This window comes from Malania oleifera, chromosome 8 (genome assembly GCF_029873635.1).
Source record: "Malania oleifera isolate guangnan ecotype guangnan chromosome 8, ASM2987363v1, whole genome shotgun sequence".
NCBI lineage: Eukaryota > Viridiplantae > Streptophyta > Magnoliopsida > Santalales > Ximeniaceae > Malania > Malania oleifera.
Window position 1 is genome coordinate 74717445 of NC_080424.1, and position 22580 is coordinate 74740024.

A 22580-nucleotide genomic window follows, 5' to 3' on the forward strand; every position below is an offset into this window, starting at 1 on the left:
CTTTCCCATTCTTGGTAATAAACCTCTTGTCATGCCCAAAACTCCTTATAATAGTCTTCTAAATAGTTAGGCCTCGAAAAAGGTTTATTTGGTCCATAAGCCCGGGGGACCTTGTAATCCTTGCCCCTATTCCTATGTCACATCAGGTTCTTTGTTGTTGTCAACCATGAACCATTCCCTTTTTTCTAAGGATTTTTGGTAATACCATCAGCTTTGGCTTCTCGAAACTCTCCTAGGTTGGATTAATCTCCATAGAAAAATTGAAACTAGGCAAGTCCTGTGGTGTTGGAAATGAACTGATGTTATCTTATCTGTTGGAGTGCTAAGGATGGGGCATAAACAATGCAACCCATAACTTTGAATAAAGTGACCCATGGGAATGCATGGAACTAATAGTGATTTTGGAGGCATTTAGGCTGCTACCCATAAAATTGATTCCTTACTTAACCAATCCTTCTTCCCACCTTTCCATCGGTGGTTCCACTAGGCATAGTATGTGAATTCCTCCAAAGGATTATGTTCTCTCTAGTATACTTTCCTAAAAATCTTTAACTGAAATAGGGCATAGTTAACCAACCAAACTAACATTAGGGTGCTGCACTTGAGAACCCCACTACCTTTGGTATAGTAGAAATTGAGTGTCATGAAGGCCTCTACTAATGTAGCTGAAATTGGCCTACCACCTCCCCTAGTAGCCTCTACAAAAACCATGGTAGCTCCTCTATCAATCATTTGGATTGCGGAGGGTAACATTATAAGACCATAGATAACTAGTTCCAAGATCTTTAGTCTCTGTTAAGAGTCCTAATCCTTTAGGTGAGCTTGAAAGTCAATCTTTAGGTCACTCCATAGCCAACCTTTGGCCTTTCCCTTCTTAATGGTGCAGTTAGCCATGAATCTGGCCTTACACTCTAATATGTTGGATATTGATTTCACTCCTACCTATTTTGGGTTATGGATGTATATTCGACTTTGGTTCACTAGAGGAATTCCTAGTAGCTCATCATACTCCTTGATGAGTGGTATGAGATTAATGACCCCAAAGGTGCAACATCGATATGCAAGATCCTAGTGATGGATAAAGGCCTTTAATGCTTCCTATTGTACCTCAATCCTCAATACATCTACAATTTGGACATATTTCTCCCTAAACAGTTTCTGATCTGTTGTTGATAGCTTCTTCTAGTATGCTAACAATTCTTTATCTTCACTATTCTGCTCACAGAGTATGACACTATCTATAAAGACACTCTGATGATCTTGAGGTAAAACATCACCTTTGACAATCTAGCTTCTTTTCAACTCCAAGGTCTCTTCTATGGAGTTTTTCAGTTCTTAAGACTTGGTAGCTAATTTAAATGTGGACATTGCAACTATACATGGATTACAACAACAAACCAAACACAAAGAATAAGAAAAGAGTTAGTTGAATACATGATACAGCAAGGCTCTAGTTTCCTAAACATGGTACAAGCTGCTAGCTCTATACTACGGTAAAGTGAAGCTTACGGTACTATTGCAGGGTTTTGGTTCTATTTTTTGAAACTCTTAAAGACTCCTAGACTATCCTTACAAATGCCATTGACTAGCAAGGTCCCCCCATCCTTAGTCATTAAAGACTTTTAGTGGACACGGTTCAATCTTAGTGAGGGACTTTGAGAGACCAATATAGAGGGTGGTTACTCATAGAGGTTTTCATTACTATTCCTCTCATAATTCTAGTAGGTGAGAATCTAGGTATAGAGCTCGTGTAGTTTTAATGTATTGGAGCTATCACAATTATATAAAAAATAATAAAACATAGGCAATCAATTTAAACCATAATTTATATAATCACAACCAAAGCATAGAAGTATACTACACATTTGGACAAGTTAAGGATAAACCAATAAATCAACAAACAAAAAGAAAATCACAAACATGCAGGAGCGACTTGACTCTTTAAGAATCCACAACAGAGTTGTGGGAGTATATAACACAAAGAACATGGTTTGGGAGTACATTTGTGCATAGATAAAGTGATGGATCGACCATTCTAAGGAAGATCAGCCTACCAGCATCTCTATTGACAAGCATTATGAAAATGGCTACCGTTTTTTATTTGTGCATTACTTAACTAAAGAGAAAGAGAAGGAAGAAAAAATTCCCTTTGTGGTCATCTAGTAAAACATCATCGTCCAAGAGCTGAAGTGTCGATAGTCATTTTTTATTTGACTGTCAAGATCGAGTGACTAGATCCCTCACCGTAAATTGGCGCTAATTGCTCGGCCCATTGTGGGCATTTCCACTTATATTTGACCAATTTTGACTGTTTTGAGCGATCCAAAATCGTGTGAAGGGTTAGAGGTGACTCGGGAAAGTTTTAGGTTTTTGGCACAAAAAATAAAGAAAATCGCCTAGCCCTTTTGGGCGCTTCTGCTCCTTTTTGACCAATTTTGGCCATCATAGGTGATCCAGAATAGTCTGAAATGGTTAGAAACGATCTAGACAAATTTTGGATTTTCAACATGAAAACTAAGAAAATCGTCAGACTGTTGCAAGCACTCCCGATTCTCTTTGACCAATTTTGACCATCCCGAGTGATTTAGGGCAGTCCAAAAGGGTTAGAAGTTATCCAAACAAATTTTAGGTTTTGACACAAAAATCGAGAAAATCGTTCAACCCATTGCAAGCGCTTTCACTCCTCTTTGACCAATTTTGACCATCCCAGGTGATTTAGAGTAGTCCAAAAGGGTTAGAAGCGAGCTAGACAAATTTTAAATTTTTGGCACAAAAATAAAGAAAATTGCCTAGCCTGTTTTGGGAGCTTCTACTCATCTTTGACCAATTTTTACCATACTGGGTGATCAGGAGCAGCTGAAAGGGTTAAGAGCAACTTAGAGAAATTTTGGATTTTTGATGTGAAAATCGAGAAATTACCTTTTTAAAAATTTTTTAATTTATTATTATTTTATTAAAGAAAAAAAGGAAAAAAAAGAAAAAACAAAATAATAATAAAGAAATTTTAAAATAAAAGTGGGGAGCTAGTTGGTGGCCAAACGTACATAATGACAATGTTTTTTTTTTTTTGTGCATTTATTTTTAAAAAAGGGTGGACTGTAGGGGTGAGCATAATTTGGTTTTAACTGAATTAACCGATGAAGTTCAGTTGGTTCGGTTCGGTTTTAGAATAGGGTAATTTCGGATATTCGATTTTCGGTTCGGTTATGAGTAATTTATAATTCGGTTAATAATTTATATTTAATTATATTATTTATAATTTTAATTTTTAGGCTTGGTTGGGATCTAGTGTTCCATTCGGGATTCGGCCATCCCAAAATCCCAATTTCCCATTTGCCTCTTTTCCCTCTTCCCTCTTCCCTCTTCCCTTCCCAAGTTCCTGGCACTTCCCGACTACCAGTCCCAGTTCTCTTCAGCCTCACCTTCACTTCCGAGTTCCCTTCCCACTTCGCAGTTCGCACAAAGTCGGCGACGGCGAGTTCGAACCTCCTGTTCCAGATCGGCAGATCCACTCTTCCCCTTCGGACTTCGGCTTCCGCCTTCCCAACTTCGCAGCTCGCACTCTCGCAGACTCGCAGTACTCCTTCGGACCTTCCGTCCTTCAGGTTTTTCGTTTTTCCGTTGTTTTCAAAAGTCAAAAGTCTTTGCAGTTTGATGTTTATTGAAATTTTACAATACCCTAAGATGAGCACAGTGTGTTTGATTAAATGTATGAGAGAAAATTTCGTCCAAATTATTATATTCATGTTGATCAGTTTCCCTCTTTAAAATGGGTTTCTTTGTGTTCTTTGTTCATATTTGTTTGAATGTTCATTGAATTTGAGTTTTGTTCCTTTTTAATATATATATTTTATATTTTTGTTTTCTTACTTTTGTTGTACCCAAAGTCCAGTGCCCTGTTCTCTTCTTCTTCGGTTCTTCCCTGCTCTTACCAATAACGCGGATGAAATTTTTCCTTATTTTCATGTTCGCAAGCTTTGCCTACTATCATTCCCATGCATTACTTGGCTACCTATTCCCAATTTTGACATTTTTTTTCTCATAATTAATGTTATTTTTATGAATTACCCGGCAATTTGATTCGGTTGGGAACAGTTCAGTTTAATAGACCAATTCGGTCGGTTCGGTTATGGGGTGGAGTTAACCGAAATAATTTGGTTAATTGGCCGGACCGACCAATTGCACACCCTCCATGCCTTTTAAAGGGACATTGCTTTTTATTAGAAAATATTTTTAAAAATATAAATATAAGGAAAAATCCCCAAAATGGTGCCATTTTGCCTGGGGACTCTCTTTCAATTTTTCAAGCCCAAAGATTTTGGCTGAATTTTCTCCATTTTTTTAGCAAAAAATTTGGGAAAAAAATATTTCTCCCCTCTTTTCTCTCCTACTCTTCCTTATCTTCTATGCTCTATAAATCCCCTAGAGGGCTACGGGATTGGGGGTTTCTCTCCCAGATTTTCACCTTCAAACTCTTCTCTCTCCTTCTCATTATCTATCTCTCCTTTATCTCTCTCACCCTCTCCTTTTCCCTCCCTTATCTTTCTTTCCCTCTCTTTATCTCTTCCTTACCAACTCTCTCTCCCTTACTAACTCTCTTTCTATATCTCTTCCACTCTCCCCGCACCCTCACTCAAGTTCCCTACTCTCTTCTTTTTGGCTCTCTCGGCGAACCAACACATGTTGATAAGTGCGTCTTTTTCCGCTCGTGTACGTTCCATTAGCATGAAGATTTAATTTTTTTAACATAAAAAATGTCTCATTTTAGTTATGTGTATATTCTGCATATAAAATAGTTTTTCTTTCTTAAAAGAAAAAAAATCATTTTTTCATGTTATCTTGTATGTGGGGGGGGGGGGGGAGGGTGCATTTTGCAAAAAATAATGTATCCTTTTGCATGAAATTTTGCATCATTTTTTAAGACCCATGCACATGACTTGCATGTTTTTAGAGGAAAAAGACTTTTTCTAAGGATTTCACATGAATATTTACATGTGGTCTTGTATGCTCTTCATTTACATAAAATCCATGTAGTGTGGTGACTTACACATTTTTTATATTTATTTTTTTGTTATTTTATTTAACTAATTGGCTTACTCTAAGACCCAAACCAAACCCCTCCTCACTCGGCCCTTGACTGTCGATCCCAAGTTTCCGTGTCCATCTCCATCTCCATTTTCTAGCATTCCCCTTCCCTTCCGAAAAACCTTAAGCCCCAAAGTCCTAAGATGGTAAGATGGAGACCCTACCCACCCTCCCACCTCTGCCGCTCGCCAACCTCTCTGTTCTTCACGGCTCCTTTTCTTCAACACAAAGCCTTTACAGGCCTTCGTCCCTGAGCGCACCAGACTGTGCCGTCGCCCAGGCAGTGACACCGCTGTCGTGCAGTCAGCACTGCTCAACCTAGTCGTTGATCTCTCTCTCTGTCTCTCTCTTACGCATGATTGCGTTTTTTGCCGCTTCCAGCCTTTCACAAGTCTCCAGTCTCAGCCACCACTGCCGCCTGTTGCAGCCGCGGTTGCTGGCTCTCCTGCACAGGTACGACTCTACCTCTCAGTTCTTATTTTATTTTCTATTTCTTCTACCTCTATTTTCAATTTTTGGCTTGCAATTCTTTCACGCTGTAACCTTACCCTAGGTCGAACCCCAAATGGGAACAACTCCATCAGATTTGATCCTTAACCTAGGCTTTCCATGGTTTTCCTAATTGATTTTGAGAATTTAATTTTCAATTATTCGAAAAATGAAATGCCATTTGGATCTAATCACCTGACTGAATTCCTAGAGAAACAAGAGTCAATCCGATTTCAGACTAACCTCCAAACTGATTTCCTCTTGATGACTTTCAGTTCATTTTTGCAATACCAATTCCAAATTGATTTTCATTTTTATTTTTTTTTAAAATTTTCCTAAAAATCAATTCAAAAATTCATTATTTAAAAGACATATTTAGTTGTTTGAATAAAATTTTCATTGGGCAAATTTTTTGATTAAATTGACATAATTTTAGTAAGGTTGGTTTCTAATTTTAACAAGCATAATTAAGGCCCAGCAAAATGCCAACAAGAGGCCCATACTCATTATCAAAAGCAAACTGAACCAAGATTTAATCGGTTTGGTTTTTAAGTTCTCTCGGTTCGGTTTGGTTAAAAAAAAAAAAAATCAGAGCCGATAAATTTGTTTTAGGTGTTGAATCTGCTAAAAAATGACTGAACTGAACCAATTACACCCCTAGAGATTTGCAAGATTTCAAGCTTCAAATTAGAAATGAAATAAAATTGCCAAGCTGAAGGCCCAAAAGCATCTTCAATATCAAAAGAAAAAGGTATAATAAAACAGCAGCTAAATTCAGTAAAAATTGTTATATATAAATGTATTTCGGAAAAGTGTGCATTTCCAAACAAATTACAAAACAGAAGCAAAATTCAGTAAAAAAATGTTATATATTAACTATAAAGTATAAACTTGCATTAAACTACATGATTAATTACACATTACATAATATTAACTTAGAGGCTTAACATGACTCACAAAGCAGCCTGATGTCTCACGAAGGCTCGAACCTCGATGACGAAGGGCTCTAGTTGGTTTGAAGGGTCAAAGACGAAAGCCTTGTGCTAGTTCGTTTGAACTTCGAAGGATCGAAGACGAAGGGCTCCTGCTGGTTTCGTATTGCTTCAAAGGATTGATTGGTCGAAGACAAACTTCTCCTGCTGGTTTCGTGCTGCTTCAAAGGGTCGAAGATGCAGGGCTAGGGCTAGGGCTGGGGCTGGGTTTGGCTACGTTTTATTTTTTATCAGCTTCAAAAATTTCAAGGTGCGACTTACTGCGCCTGAATAATCAGTGCGCCTACCTGCGCCTCGTGAAGGTCGCCTCGCCTGAAGAAGGATGAGGCGCTAGCTTGGTCGCTTCGTTGCGCCTCGCGCCTAAGCGCGCTTTTAACTACTATAGTACTATGAAAAGAAACAGGAAAAAAAAAAAAATAATGAGATCTGCAAATAGTTGGCTTACATTTGCTTGCATGAATTTCAACCAACGCAAATTTATAACAAATGTTCTAATTAGATTATTTACTGAATAAATTGTAATTAGTTTAAAAGTTGTATTGCAAATAGTGATCATGTATTATTTTTAATAGAAAATTGCAGTAAATAAATGCATGTGCACTTGTTTCTTTTGATAAGCAAACAAATAAATAATATAGGGCACCAAGAGGGTGCCTAAGTACTTAGGCTGCAGGCCTAAGTACAAAAGGTTAGAGCTATGCAATGAAATAAAAAATGTAAAAAAACCTCCATCTAGATAAAGGGACTGCGAAAAGTTTTGATGTTTTTACTCCATAGTTTGTGTTTTGATAGTAAGGGTGGGCATGGTTTGTTTAACCAAACCATGACCCCCAAACCATTAAACCGAATCAAAGTTTCGATTTGCCAAAAAATGTGAACCGAAATCGAACCATTTAAAACAGTTAACCAAATGAATCGTTAAATTCAATTGAAATTTTGAACTCACCAAAATTGATGGAATTTGCATCAACAAATATTAACAGAATAATTACGTGCATAATTATCCAAACAATAACAAGTAATAATAATTTTTCATTATAATAATAAAACAATGTAAATAAAATTTAATTAAACATTCAAGGAAGAAGTAGGACAAAATGAGATCTGTTCATGACAAGAAAAATACTGCAAATCTATATCCAATGAAAAAAATCTATGCCAAGAATAAAGGCCTCATGAGATCTAGTCCAGTGCTATTATGCTGATTGCTAATGTGCTCTACTAGAGCTTGAACCTTCCTGCAAGAGCACAAAACAAACGTCAAACCGAAATTGATGAGCAATGGCGGACGAATCTTGAACCATGGTCATTGTCCATTGTCGAGAGAGAAAGAGTGAGAGAGGGTACCATAGTTTGTAGTTTGCATTTTGCTGCAAAGTGCAAACTTGTTAGATCTGCGAGTGATGCTTGCCGATGATGGGTTGCGAATTGGCCACGGTGAGCGATGCAGGCGGTGGGTGACAACAAGCGACAATGGGTGATGACAAGCAACGACAGCTGATGAGCGGTGGTGTAGCTAGAGTTATGTGGGTCGAGAGTGGTGACTATGTGTTTGCGTCTGTGGGGACTAGGGTTTTCTTTGGGCTTTGGGGAAGATTGAAGAGGAACAAGGGCTAAGGTTGTACCATAGTATAGAATAACATGCGTAGGGAAAGTTTGAAAGAGAGATTTGAGATTTGATTTTTTCTTTTGGGATAGTGGGTTCCTACTGTAGCATTAGCTTGTATGTTAAATTATTTAAAAATTAAATAATATATAATAAATATTATATATTTAATTATTAATATATATTTATATTATTTTGGTTCAGTTCGGTTAACTGTGGTTAATGAAATTGTCAAAATCAAAATCAAATCATTAACTGAAAAAATTTAAAATTTTGAACTAAATGTAAGCCAAAATAACGGTTGACCAATTTTTTGGTCCAGTTCTATGGTTTGGTTCAATTTTTCTTGCCCACCCCTATTTGACAATCCATTAGATACCTTGTTATTTTTTTCTGCCCATTTACACTAGAAGAGGCATAGAGGAGTGGTACCCCACACCTTCTTCCTCCACTAGGAATGTCCATTTGGTTTATTGCCAAATAAATTTTCAGACTTGCTGAGCAACTCTAAAAGTGCAAGGGAGAATCCAAAAATTCTCCCACATTGGTGTCCACTTTCTAAAAAAGGGTGTCCTGAGGCCACAAGGCTTCTCCGCTTTGCAAGGGTAGGGGGATTATAGGGCTTTGGTTTTGGTTTGTTTTGGTTCCAAACTGGTGCTTACCCTAACTAAATTAATACATACATATTTATTTATAATACTATATAAATACATAACTAAATATATAATGTTTTAAAATTAAAACATGAAGACACATTGTTTGATTGTAGGTGCTCCTCCTCATCTCTGTTTTGTTTTGCCATTCTCTGATGATGGAGATAGAAGAGAAGTTGCCGGAAAAATGCAAGGAACTTCAATCCAACAAGCCTTGTAATGATGATAGGGGCAAATCACAGGCGATGACAACTACACAGTAGCCAATAAAGGCAAATAAGACAGAATTTAATGCCAGAATTGATTCTTGCAAGGATTGTTCTTAGCTAAGAAATTGAATCTTTGGAGTCTTCTTTACTCCACCTTCAAATACAGATAAGAGACAAGAAAATTTGCAAGCATCATTCCTAGCCTAGAAATTGAATCTTTGGAGTCTGGTTCCGTCTCTCCAGGTCTTCCGAAGATCTTGCTCCCTTCGGACATTTCTTCGGCCGCCCTGGTGTCCATACCTCGGCATCCATGTCAGGATCCTGTTGCATTCTTGGAGCTTGAATGCTTTCTTTGGTTTTTAGTTGCAAATATTGCTGGCCAAGGCTCTCTATTTTTGTTCGAGCACATCCTCCTAAAATTGCTTAGAAATTGTCTATAATTACAATTTCTCAATTGTTTTGAGCCCACGTCTCAATTTCCTTTAACTATAGTCATTTCCCTTGTTAGTCCTAGTGGCTAAGGGCTTTCATTCTAAGCTTTGTTTTGATGACAACAATCCATAAGTAGTTCTTTAAGGTTACTGACACTTTTCCTCTACTCTAGTTCAGATATATAGGATAGTTCCAAAGCAAGCATAAGGGTTAAACATGCATCAAACCGGCAAAGAGCAAATGACCATCAACAAAGTCCAACATATGACATATCCGGAACTTAACCACTCAACCAAAGTATTTATGGATCTTATATAGCGAGCACAAGCTTTTGGTTGGGTGTGTGTGTGAGTAAGGAAGGTTGATATTGTAATTCCTTGCGTATGGTGCTGTTCAAAAGTAATTAGCAAGAGATGGGCAAATTGCATATGCATTTAGATCTTGATAGGCTAGAACATAGACACTAGGCTCATACATGCATATCAAGTCAATTGAACTGCATAAGATGTCTAAACAACTTTCAAACATATTTTATCAACCCAAGGCATCTTAAAATAGATTAAACATTATTTCTGAACAAGATGAAACCTTTACTTTAACATAAAACTAAAGTCTGAACATTTTTGAACCAATATAAGTAAAGGGTTCGTTGACGAATACAAGGGATTCATTGACGAACGTAACAAGGTACCTGGTCGACGTACACAGGGTACTCGTCGACGAAATACCGAGACCACCTAAAAAGTTCAAAGCATGTTCGTCGACGAATACAGGGGATTCGGCGACGAAGATAATGTGTGGTTCGTCGACGTACACAGAGTGCTCGTCGACGAAAAGATACCGAGATCACCTAAAAGTTCAGAGCATCTTCATCGATGAAAATAGGGGATTCGGCAATGAAGGCGATGTAGTGGTTCGTTGACGTACATAGGGTACTCGTCGACGAAAAGAAACCGAGACCCATTTGAATTCAGAACCAATGGTTCGTCGACGAACACAGGGCATCATCGACGAAGGTACATATGGGACTCGTCGACGAAGTTGTGACCTCATCGACGAATGTCGGCCTGCATACTGCATTAAATGCGCTTAAACGGCTAGTTTTCAATCTGTCTTATGTCAATTAATGCCCAACGGCTCTCCAGCGCTCAGCTCATCCCTTTGGCCTTTAAAATGAGTCTTATGCATTTATTTCAAACTAGTTAAGAAAATTGGTTGTTGAGAACAATTATTGTGCATTCATACTAGGGTTTCACTTTGTGCCATCTTGCCCTCTTGCTCTTTACTCTTGTTTACACACCATTTGCAAAGAGGGAATAGTGTGAGGTTTATATTGAGATATTCAGCTCAAAAAGGAGCATTCTACATTGTGTCTGCTTGCTTTCAAATTTATTGTATTGGAAGGTTCTTTGTGAGCCATTTTAAGGTGACTCTAGGTGGGCACCATTATTAAAGCTCTTTGTGAGCAGCTGGTTTGTATAGGCTTCTCCCCCGGGAAGGAGGGTTACATAGTGGATTTGAAGAATCCTTGAGTTGGTCTCAAGGCGTGGACGTAGGCTCAGTGCCGAACCATGTTAACATTGCTGCGTTAAGCTTCTCTTATCCCTTCTCTCTTGTTTTGCTCACTTATTGCTATTATACTTTGATATAATACCCTTGCTCTTGCCAAGAAAACTTTGTGATTGTAGAAAAACTTGTATATCCACGAAAGACGTCTATTCACACCCCCCCTCTAGACGCATATCCAGGCCAACATCCTTTGTTTGTCTTATTTGCAAAATTGATTTCTTGAGCTTTCGAAAAATCCGCAAGATTGTGTATTTTCGCTTAAGATCGTGCTGGAAAAAAACCTTCAGGTACCAGCAGCTCTGACCATGACAATGTGAGGTGGCGTGAATTGCATGAGAGGTTGTCAACATTGTTGACTAATCAACTCCATCACGAATCTTGAATTTGAATTGAAGAATTCTTGCAATCCCTTATTGCTTTCCATGTTCTTCAATTGATTTTCGTTAATCGGCGATAAATTTTCAACATCAAAGGATACTTACTACGGTATTGTTATTGCCCTTTCTATTGGGGCTCCCAACTTTGCCTAGTATACAACCTTGCCGTTTTAGCCATCACATCAAATTTTCAGCACCAAGGGGTATTTACTGTAGTATTTTCAATCTGTTGTCATTGCCTTTTAATTTCAGCAACCGCATCAAATTTCCTGCGTGAAAGGGTATTTTTTAGGTAGTTGTCTTAACCTTTTTAATTTTAGCCACCGCTGAAATCTTCTCTTCTCTTGTTATTTCTTTTCTTATTACTATTATTCATAATTTTTTCAAATAGTTGGTTAGCTATGGTGATTTTGGGTTTAGGATTTGTAGGCTTAATATATGCACTTTTGTGTTTTCATTTGCAAGTCTTGGAATATAACAACTTTTTAAAAAAGTACTATTGCATGGACTTTTAGTCTAGCTTGGATTCACACCCAAAATTGCATGCTTTTAAATTTTTAATGCATTGTATTATGTGTGTGGTTTCTACTAGGTTGTGACTTAGAAAATTGTCTATGTGAAATAAGTTTGCTAAAAAAAAAATGCAAACGTTTACTTCGCCCGTGTAACACAAATTCTTTGTACACAGCCAGTTCCAAGCCCAGATAAAGGAGCAGGGTTGTGTTAGGTAGTTGATAGCCAACGTAAAACTTTTTCAGATCTTATTATCATGAATTTTTACCAAACTCACCTAGATCAAGGGAATAGATCGGGTCAGTATAAAAAAGAGAGGGTTAATAAGTTAGCGCAAGAAACTAAGATAAGATTAGAGACTTGGAATATAGGGACTCTTATATGAAAAAGCATGGAAATAGTGGAAAAATGTTTAGAAGGAAAACTAACTTAACTTGCCTTCAAGAGACGAAATAGATAAGAGAAATTTAAAAATCAGGATTTAAATTTTAGTACATTGGTAAATAGAACCATAAAAATGGGGTGGGTATTATTGTAGATAGAGACCTAAAAGATGATGTAGTAGATGTTAAAAGAGTAGGGGATAGGATCATTAAAATCAAAAATAGTTTTAGGCCTGGAGATAGTGAACGTCATTAGTGCATATGCTCCCCAAAAAGGCTTGGCAGAAATCTGAAAAGACAATTTTGGGAAGATGTATATAATATTTTATAATGGATACCAATGTCTAAGAAGACATTCATAGGAACTAATTTGAATGGTCACATTGGCAAGGATAATATATGATATGAGAGGATACCTGGAGGCCATGGATATGGAGATAAAAATGAGGCTGGTGATACAATCTTAGATTTTGTCATGTTTTACGATTTGGTTATATTGAATACTTGCTTTATAAAAAGAGAAGAACACTAAATAACTTCAAGAGTGGGTATAATGAAAGCCAAATAGATTTTTTCTTAACTAAGAATGGGCTTGTCTATCTTGTAAGGATTATAAAGTTATTTCAGGTGAAAGTTTGGCTACACAACATAGTCTTAGTATTAGATATACATATTAAAAAATGGAAGAGAAGGAGGCATAAATCAACACAGGAGGACTATATGGTGGAATTTGAAGGGAGATAATATAGTAAAATTCAAAGATAAAATGAACGAAGAATGTGATTGGATAGCAGGGGATAAAGTTTGGCTACACAACATAGTCTTAGTATTAGATATACATATTAAAAAATGGAAGAGAAGGAGGCATAAATCAACACAGGAGGACTATATGGTGGAATTTGAAGGGAGATAATATAGTAAAATTCAAAGATAAAATGAACGAAGAATGTGATTGGATAGCAGGGGATAAAGTTGATGCAAATATTGTTTGGAATAAAATGGCAAATTCTATCGTAAGGATAACAAAAGAGGTTTTAGATGAGTCCAAAGGAAGATACTTGGATGGAAAAGAAAGTTGGTGGTGGAATCAAGAAGTCCAAAAAGCCGTTAAGACAAAAAGAAATTGGTATAAAATATGAAAAAAAATGTAGAAATATCAAAAATCTTGAAAAATATAAAGAAGCAAGAAAAAGTGCAAAAAAAGTCTTATCAATGAAGCTAAACATAGAGCTTGTGATACTTTATATACTTTACAAAAGGAGAAAAAGGCATTTATAGACTTGCTAGAGTTAGAGAAAGAAAATGCCAAGATTTAGGTGATTTCAAATGTATAAAGGACGAGAATGATAATGTCTTAATTAGAGAAGGCATAAAAGAGAGGTGGCGGAGATACTTTGACAAGTTATTTAATGAAAACCATAATAAAAGATTGAACTTAGAAGTGACAAATGAAGAGAAGATTAAAAATAGGAGATTTATGTGCAAAATTAGAGTCTTTGAAGTTAAGACGACATAAAAAAAAAATGAAAAGTGGAAAATCTATAGGATTAGATAAAATATCAATTGAAGTTTGGAAATGTATAGGGGATAAAGGAATTATTTGGTTAACTAATCTATTCAATAATATTATAAAAATCAAGAAAATGCGAGAAGAATGGAGGAAAAGTATGTTCGTACCTTTGTATAAAAACAAAGGCGATATTCAAAACTGTGATAACTATTGTGAAGTTAAGATTATGAGTCATACGATGAAATTATGGGAAAAGGTAATTGAACATAGAATAAGATTAGAAATGAAGATTTCAAAGAATCAATTTGGTTTTATGCATGGGAGATCAACAGTAGAAACTATTTATCATTTAAGAAGTTTAGTAGAAAAGTATAGGGAAAAGAAGAAGGACTTGCTTATGCTTTTAATTGACCTAGAGAAAACTTATGCTAGAGTAACTAGGGAAGTTCTTTGGTAGGTATTAGAAAAGAAGGGAGTTTGCAGTAGATATACGAAGGTCATTAAGGATACGTACGACAGAGTAGTGATTAGCGTTAGGACTGTAGAAAGAGATTTTAGAGAATTTCCAAACACAATGTATACATCAAGGTTCTACTTTGAGTCCTTATTTTTTACTTGTAATTGATGAAATTATTATGAATATCCAAAATGAGATCCCTTGGTGTATTATGTTTGTAGATGATATCGTGTTGATTGATGATAGTAGGAACGAAGTGGAATCTAAGCTAGAATTTTGGAGAGCCACATTAGAGTCTAAAGGGTTTAGGATAAGTAGGAATAAGACATAATATAGGAAATGTAATTTTAGTAATGTAAGGAGTAGCAACAAAGGGAAGATTAAACTAGATAATCAAGAGATAAATATCATTGATAGATTTAAATATTTTGTATTTATTATGAAAGGTGAAGGGGAAATTGATGAAAATGTAGTACATAGAATGAAGATAGGTTGGGTAAAATGGAGGAGTGCGTTAGGTGTGTTGTGTGGTCGTAGAAAATCGTTAAAATTAAAAGGAAAGTTTTATAAGATGGCTATAAGGCCAGTTATGCTTTATGGTTCAAAATGCTGGGCAACTAAGAAACAACATGTACAAAAAATGAAAGTTGCCGAGATGTGTATGTTAAGGTGGATGAGTTCTTTAAACATTAAAAGATAAAGTAATAAATGAACATATATGCAATAATTTAGGCATAACACCGGTTGAAAGAAGATAAGGGAGGGGTGACTTAGGATGGATTGAGCATTTGAAACGCAAGCTAAGTAGTAGAGCACCTGTGAGGAGGAGTGAGTTAGTATGGTTTCTGGCATGAAAAGGGGTAGGGGTAGGCATAAAATAACTTGGAATGAGGTAGTGAGGAAGGATTTAATAGCTCTTAATCTAATAAAGAAAAATACTCTGGATCGGATGAATTGGTGCAAAAGGATTCATGTAACCGACCCCACCTAGTGGGACTTCATGCTTGTTGTTGTTGCCATTGTTGTATTTAGTTTTTAAAATAATTATAGTGTGTGGCTGAGCATTCCAGATTAAAACTCAAAAAAAAAAAAACTCAATTTCTCAAACTGTAGCTAGAGCATGAATAGGTTGCCTTTCTGCTGCATCTTATCAAGTTCTCATTCTCTCTTCCAAGCCCCAACCAAAGCTGCCCTCCCTTTGCTCCAAATCTCTGCTGGATTACCTCCATTGTTCTCCGCCAGCCATCGCTCGTTGCTGTCCTCACCAACCGCCACCCTTCCATAGTTACGTCCACCCCCTTCTGATTTCTCTTCTGCTGCCTCTTGGCAAGTTTTCATTCTCTCCTCCAAGCTCCAGTACAGATGCCCTCCCTTTGTTCCAAATCACTGCCGGACTATCCCTTGTGTTCTCCGCAGTCCATCGCCTCTTGCTGCCCTCCTGTAGTTCCATTCGTTTCTTCCCTTTCTCAACAATTTTTCTTTAGCAAGTTCATTATTTTAAATACCATTTTCTATTTTCTTTCTAGTAGGTGGATTTAAATTCCATTTTCTATGTTCCTCTTTTTGTAGGTCGATTTAGTGTTTAAATTCCTTTTCTGTGTTCTTCTCTCTGTTTCCCAGCAATAATAGATTTTTTTTACTTTCAATTTATCTCTAGAAGCAAACTCTTTATTTTGAAATATCAATATTTATATTTTTGATTATATAAAAGGTAGTCTTATTGGGTTCAAATCAGGCATCCACGCTGAACCATTGGTTAACCGTGCTGTCAGTTGTGCTGTTGGTTAACCAAGTTTTCGGTTCAGAAAATCTCCGAACCGATCATCGGTTCGGGTATCTGAGCCATGAACAGCCCTGGAGGAGGGTTGTCACAGTGTACACAACCTTACCCTCATCCTGATTTTACATAGAGAGGCTGTTTCCTTGGACTCGTACCTGTGATGAACCTTACTGTTGGCGTCCACTTTCTATTTTCCTCAAATATTTTTGTAAAAGTACTATATGGATAGAAAAATTAATGGCAATACTAAACAATAATACATATCCTAGAAACAATCCATAACTAATATTTTACACCTAAATATCCACAACTAACGTATAATTTGTTTGTAACTGCCTATGCACTTCATTTTTCTGGTGTCTACTTTTTAAAATCTCAAACCTTGCCTACTGACATAAAAAAATAATCTAATAAATCATAAAAGTAAAAAGAAAAAGAAAAAGACCGATTAGTTTCAAAAATTAAAATGAAGACATGTTACACATATTGCGTGTGTCTAATGACTAGCTTATATTAAATATTATTAATTGAATTAAAACTTGAAAAAACAGGATTAACTTCGCAAACAGGCCATCTGGGTAAACCGGATCAAACTGAGTTCAGTGTTTCTTTCTTTCATTCCTTTCATTTGGGAATTGGGAGCCTTACAAACTGCGCTGTGGTTCATCTCTGCTGCTGGTCTACTGCTACAAATCATGCCACTGCTGCAAGATGGTGCTGCAGCACTGCCATTGTAGGTGAGAAGCCCCCCTCCCCTGGGAAATTGGGAGTCTCCAAAGACACTTGTTAAGGCTTGGTGTACATTGTTGGCCCACAGCTTAGCACTTAAATGGTGTAGGATGGGGAGGCGTGTACTTGTTGACCCAATTTTGCACATTTACAGTGTTTTTGGGCTTTTATATGTAAAAGAGGTGTCTTTTAGGGGTTTAATTATAATTTTGATGAATCTTCACGCTTTCTTGTAAGTAGGGTGTGAAAGCCATGTAAGACGCAATTTTTAGTAAATTTTTAAAAAATTGAAATTAACATGTGTTTTCTCCCCTCATTATATCTCTCATCTTATCTTCTTCCTTTTCCTTTGTTGTCTCGTCTCCTATCTATTTCTCTTTTAATTTCTGTTTTGGCAGTAATTTCTCATTGTTGTTCTGCATCATTAAGCTTTTAGGTAAAATGGTACTCTTTAACATGTTATTGGAGCCATGGTCGCCAAGAGGTCTTGGGTCTAGTCTTGTTGCCCATGTTTATTGTTTGGTTGTTATAAATTAGCTTATTGCATGTGATGGGGGTTATTTATGACTTGCTTCTCTCCATGTGCAATGGTTGCACACAAAGGGGAGTGTTAAGGCTTGATGTACATTGTTGGCCCACAAACTAGCAGCTTAAGCTTGAAGGTAAAGTGGTAATCCAACAAAAATGTTGTCTCAATCATAGAATTTGGTTCCTTTTGCCGTGAAATCTCACTGCTTTAAATTGATTGGCACACTACTAATACAAATGGATATGAGCAATTCTTTAGATTTTTTTCCACATATTTTCTGATTTTATACTGATATCATGTTGGTGTCATTTGGTTGAACTGGCCCAGGATTTGTTTTCAGATCCATTTTATGAACATTGTTTATTAGTAGACAGATTGGACGAGGCTGGAATGTTTTCTGGTGTATCACTGCAATGAGACAAAATCCAATTCTTTTGCCATTCCCAATTTCAAAGCCTATAACTTAGGAATTCTTTGTCTTTCATGATGTCTTTCTGCACACTAACCACATAAGAACTACTTTCCTTGTTGGAGAACCATCCACCTGTTGTGCTACCATATTTGGCTATGACAACCTTCTTCCACAGGACTCTACTCTGCCTGGGAAATCTCCAGAGCCACTATGCTAGTAGTGCACAATGAACGATAGCAGCTTTCTCAAATGCAGGCTGTTACAATTAACCGGGTGAAAAATTCTTGTCTTCCACATTCACTGCCCGCAAAAGTCCCTTTGAATCATTTCTAATTTTTTTGCAACTACCATTGTAACAGTAAACATGGTGATACACGTGCTGGTAGCTGATCTCCCACAGAGATTAGAAGGCTGTTTTATTTTGATTGGTCAGTATCAGCATGGTTTTGTGCCTGGAAGGATTTGGATGCTGACCTTATTGCTAATGAGGTGGTGGATGCCTATTTGAAGGAGGGAAAAAGGTAGTAATGTGCAAATTGGATATGGAGAAAGCATTTGAACACGTCAACTGGAATTTCCTTCTTTATCCTCTCAAGAAAATGGCTTTTGGGAGCTTAGTGTAGTTGGACTGCACAATGCATAAAAAACTCCAAGCTTCTCAGTGCTTGTAATGGCTGCCCTTCTCATTTCTTTGCTCTTTGAGAGGTTTGAGACGAGGGGACCCCTTGTCCAAATTTCTGCGTATTTTGGTGATGGAGGTGCTAAGCCTCATGCTGATGAAAGCTACCAAAGGAAGGATCTTTAGAGGTTTTAAGGTGGTAAAAAATGGAAGTCTTGCTGAAGTTCTCATCTCCTTTTTGCAGATGATACCATCATTTTCTGCGAAGATGATCCCTTCATATCCTCGACCTCTGATGCATTTTGTTGGGGTTTGAGGCTGTCTCAGGATTGAAGTGATCCTTGGTAAAAGTGAGCTCATTCCAATTGGAGAGAACAAGTGGGGACCTTCCTTGCTGGTCTTCTGGGTTGTAAGATGGGATCCTTCCCCAATAGTTACATTGGCCTCCCTCTTGGAGCCAAATTCAAAGTCCAAAAAATAGCAAAGTCAACAACCTGTCTCTAAATTTCTGAAAAAAAAAAAATTGAAAATCCCAAGAGCGAGCCCCCCTTCAAAGAGTAGAAATCAGTAATCGGGTGACAAGACAAGTAACAAATTGTTGGAGGATAGATATAGAAACAGTAATAGAAAGATAATTGAGGGAGAGAAACTTCAAAGGAAGAGAAGAAGAAAAGTTAAGAAGAGTGGAGCAAGATGCTGCAGCCAAATGAGACGGAGAGAAGTAGAAATTGGAGAGAGAAAATTATGGGAGAGAATTAGGAAGTAGAGGAGAAGAAAAGAGGAGAAGATAGAGGATAAAGAGGAGCTGCTGAACAGTAGAGCCCAGAAAGAACAGAGAGAGACATAAAAGGCAGACAAAGAACTAGAGAAGAATAGAAAGAAAGAGAGACTAGACAGAACAATACAGAGAAAGGAGGAGGATGAGGAAGATGGAAGGAGAGGATAGGGAGAACTGTACGAGAGAGGGAGAGAGGGAAAACTGGGAATGCCGATTCAAATCTGATAGCTATTTGTTTCATTCATTACAAAGAAAGTATTTATACATCTAAAATTACAGCTAAAACAAATATATACAAAACAAACCCAACTAAATGAGAAATTACAAAATAACCTCGAAGTACTTGCAGCATACAAAATAACAAACTAACTAAATTTCTAAAATAACTGGGAAATTTCCCAAATGAAATAAAAATCATAGCTATGATATAAACATCAAAAGTTCTCCATTGGTGGTTCTCCATCATCAGGGAATTAGGTAATTGGTACAGTCTAAAGAGATAGGGAAAAGTGATTCCAAGGAAACTTCTTCCACCCAAATATCTTCCATGAATTGATTGAGATTTCCATTACCAACGTAGAAGCAAGTAAGAGGGTTGAACAAGTGGGCTGTCTGAGAAATGAATTTAGGACTTGGACAAGAACCATAGCGACTCCCTCTGTTGTGCATCCATCTGATGCAAACATATTCGCTTCTAATTAACATGTGCCAAAGGGAATCAGTCTCCAAGGGAAACCTCCAAAGCCATTTTCCAACTAGAGAGATGCACCACATGCCCAAGGCCCAACCCCTCTTCATACTTAGGTCTCTTTATTCTTTCCTAGCTAACAATATGGTCTCTTTTACTTTCTCCAACTCCTTAACACAACCAAAAGGAATATTGTTCTATGAGTTAAAGTAATAAAAATCTAATAATTTTTTAGACCAATTATTTAACTTGGGCTTTAAAATTATGATATTATAATCATAAAATGCATCACTAGAAATAAAGTATTGACAACTTGAACCTGACAAAAACCAAAAACAAAAAGAAGGTTGAAGTTGAACAATATAGAAAAGAAATAAAAAATTAGTAATATTATCAAAATAATTATATATATTCTTTTCACAAAACAAGATTCATATCAAATTGTTAATTAATGCATATCTTGTAAATATTACAAAAAATATATAATTTTGTATTTGTTAAGTTTGTCAACCCACAACCTAATTGCTTGAGCTTTTAGGTAAAGTGGTTGCTTAACATGGTATGGCCCACAACCTAACAGCTTAAGCTTTTAGGTAAAGTGGCTGTTTAACATGGTATTAGAGCCATGGTTGCTAGGAGGTCCTAGGTTCTAGTTTTGTTGTCCTTTAATTTATCTCTTCATGTGCAATCGCATTGCATGTGCTAGGGAGCATTAAGGCTTGATGTGTATTGTTGGCCCACAATTTAATAACTTAAGCTTTTAGGTAAAACGGTAATTTAATAGTATCAGTGTCATCCTTATTATAATGTTGAACCACCTTGTTTCATATAGCTTGTCAAGATTGATTCATGAAAGGGAAAATAAGATTCCAAAGAACAAAAATAGTACAAAAATAATACACACACATTTATGTAATAGTCTTGTAGCCATTGCATTGTGGTTGTCATGTAACGGTAGTACCTGCTATGGTTGTGGATTTTTTTCCTACCGACTTAGGTTTGTAATGGTATCGGAGACCCAAAAATTCACTGTGCAACTTCAAATCATGCTCGCAACCCAAAAATTAACAACCAACATATCATCTCCTAAACATTTACATAGGTATAAGTCACTTTTTGCTACATTTACATTTGAACTTGATATAGATGAAAGATGCATCTAAGAAATCTCGAAGGGTCTACATAAATGATAATCATGCCATCTGCTAGAAGCAGGCGTGCCACCTTCCAACTGTCCAACCTAGAAGCCCCCACTTCAAACCCGTTTGGTGAAATCAACCTCCATAGCTATCCTTGGTTAACAAGACAGCCTCCATAACAATGATAGATAGGTAAGGTGAGAGTGGGTTCCCCTGTCTAAGCTGAATACTTTACAAAAGAGACTTAGAAGCTGGTCCATCCTCTCCATTTAGCCTAAAATTCAAAACACTATACCATATAGAGAAAGGAGTTCTCAATTAAATTCAAGTAGAGAGGTTGGTGGGTTTGAATGGAGTAGATTGTACCAATGTTCTCCTAGTGGATAAGCAGGAGGGAGGGGTAATTTTGTGTAAAGCCCTCGACATGATCAATCCTAGCAGCAATGAGGGAATGGAGGAAGCTCAACCTGATAGGAAGGTGTGCAGGTGGGTTATGACAGGATTCAAGTGAATTGGGAAATTTTTGGATGTTTTGGTTGAAGGCTTCAAGAAGGAGGTGATGGAGTTACTTTTATTTTAGAGAAGAGGTGGAAGGAGACTAGCAATGGTGAAAATGGAGGTTGGAAAAATCTATACTATATATAGAAGTACAAACAGTATAAATCATTTTATGAACAAAAGTATCCTTATCTTTTGAAAAAAAAAGACAATGAACTCCTAAAAGACATAACTGTAGACCAGTTTGTGAGCAAAAGTACTTATTTTTAAGAATAAATTTCTATAAGAGCAACACTCCTAACAAAAAAAAAGGGCAAATTTTTATACTATGTGAAGGGACTTGCGGAATAGCCCTAAGATCCAGCTATAGCGCATACGAATAACAAAAAAAAATTTGATCTTGCAAACCCTAATTACGTGATTAGGATTATACCTGCGAGATCTGTCTGGTTTGATCCCGAATCTGCAAGTACGAAAATGAGCTATTGAAGACGACCAGGAATCTTCTACTATATTCCTTGAACATGCCTTGCTTCTAAGAGAGTGGGCTCGTAAGCGGCTGCTAGTGTTTTCTTCTCTCACAAAAACGTTTGCCTCTATGAGAGTTTGCTCGTTTCCTTTAGCTGCTGAATGGAGCTCGTGTATATATAGGCTACAACAGGGGCCTCTGGGCAAATGTGACTAGAGCTTTCCACGTAATTAAGAATTCCTAATCCGACTCAAATTCATCCTTAATTACGTTAATTATAATTCATACCACTAAAGAATTATGATTGCACTCCCTGTCATATTCGAAATTAAATATCGAGCTCCTATTATTAAATGCTTATTTATCTCCCCCCGTAAAGATTGCAGATACCCGTCTATTAAATTAAATTACTGACAATTTAATTAATTGACATATTAATTTCCTGAGCCCTTCTACTTATTTGATGTGCCAGATTTAGAATCCACCTACAGGGTTTGACACAATCAAAACTTACAAGCTTCCTCAAGGGGGTATCATCAATCTCGATACCAAAAACGTGGATTCCATCAATAATTAATGTTCACTATAAACATAATGTCATCACCTAACTCATTGAGTATTTTGACCCATAAAGAATCTCACTCTTCTATGAATCAAAGTAATA

General features: G+C 36.8%; 1 protein-coding gene across 2 annotated transcripts in view; it reads left to right on the forward strand.

The window, feature by feature from the left end:
* The first annotated feature begins 3295 nt into the window (after positions 1-3295).
* The window catches only part of LOC131162611 (GPN-loop GTPase QQT1), a 38862-nt gene continuing 19577 nt past the window's right edge, over positions 3296-22580 (forward strand). Inside the window, exons 1-2 of one of the 2 annotated variants that reach the window (XM_058119222.1) lie at positions 3304-3605; positions 5467-5538. The gene's annotated coding sequence lies outside the window, so the exon portion shown is untranslated. Of the gene's footprint in view, positions 3606-5466; positions 5539-22580 lie in introns of both variants that reach the window. The other variant, XM_058119221.1, reaches the window with a different exon arrangement.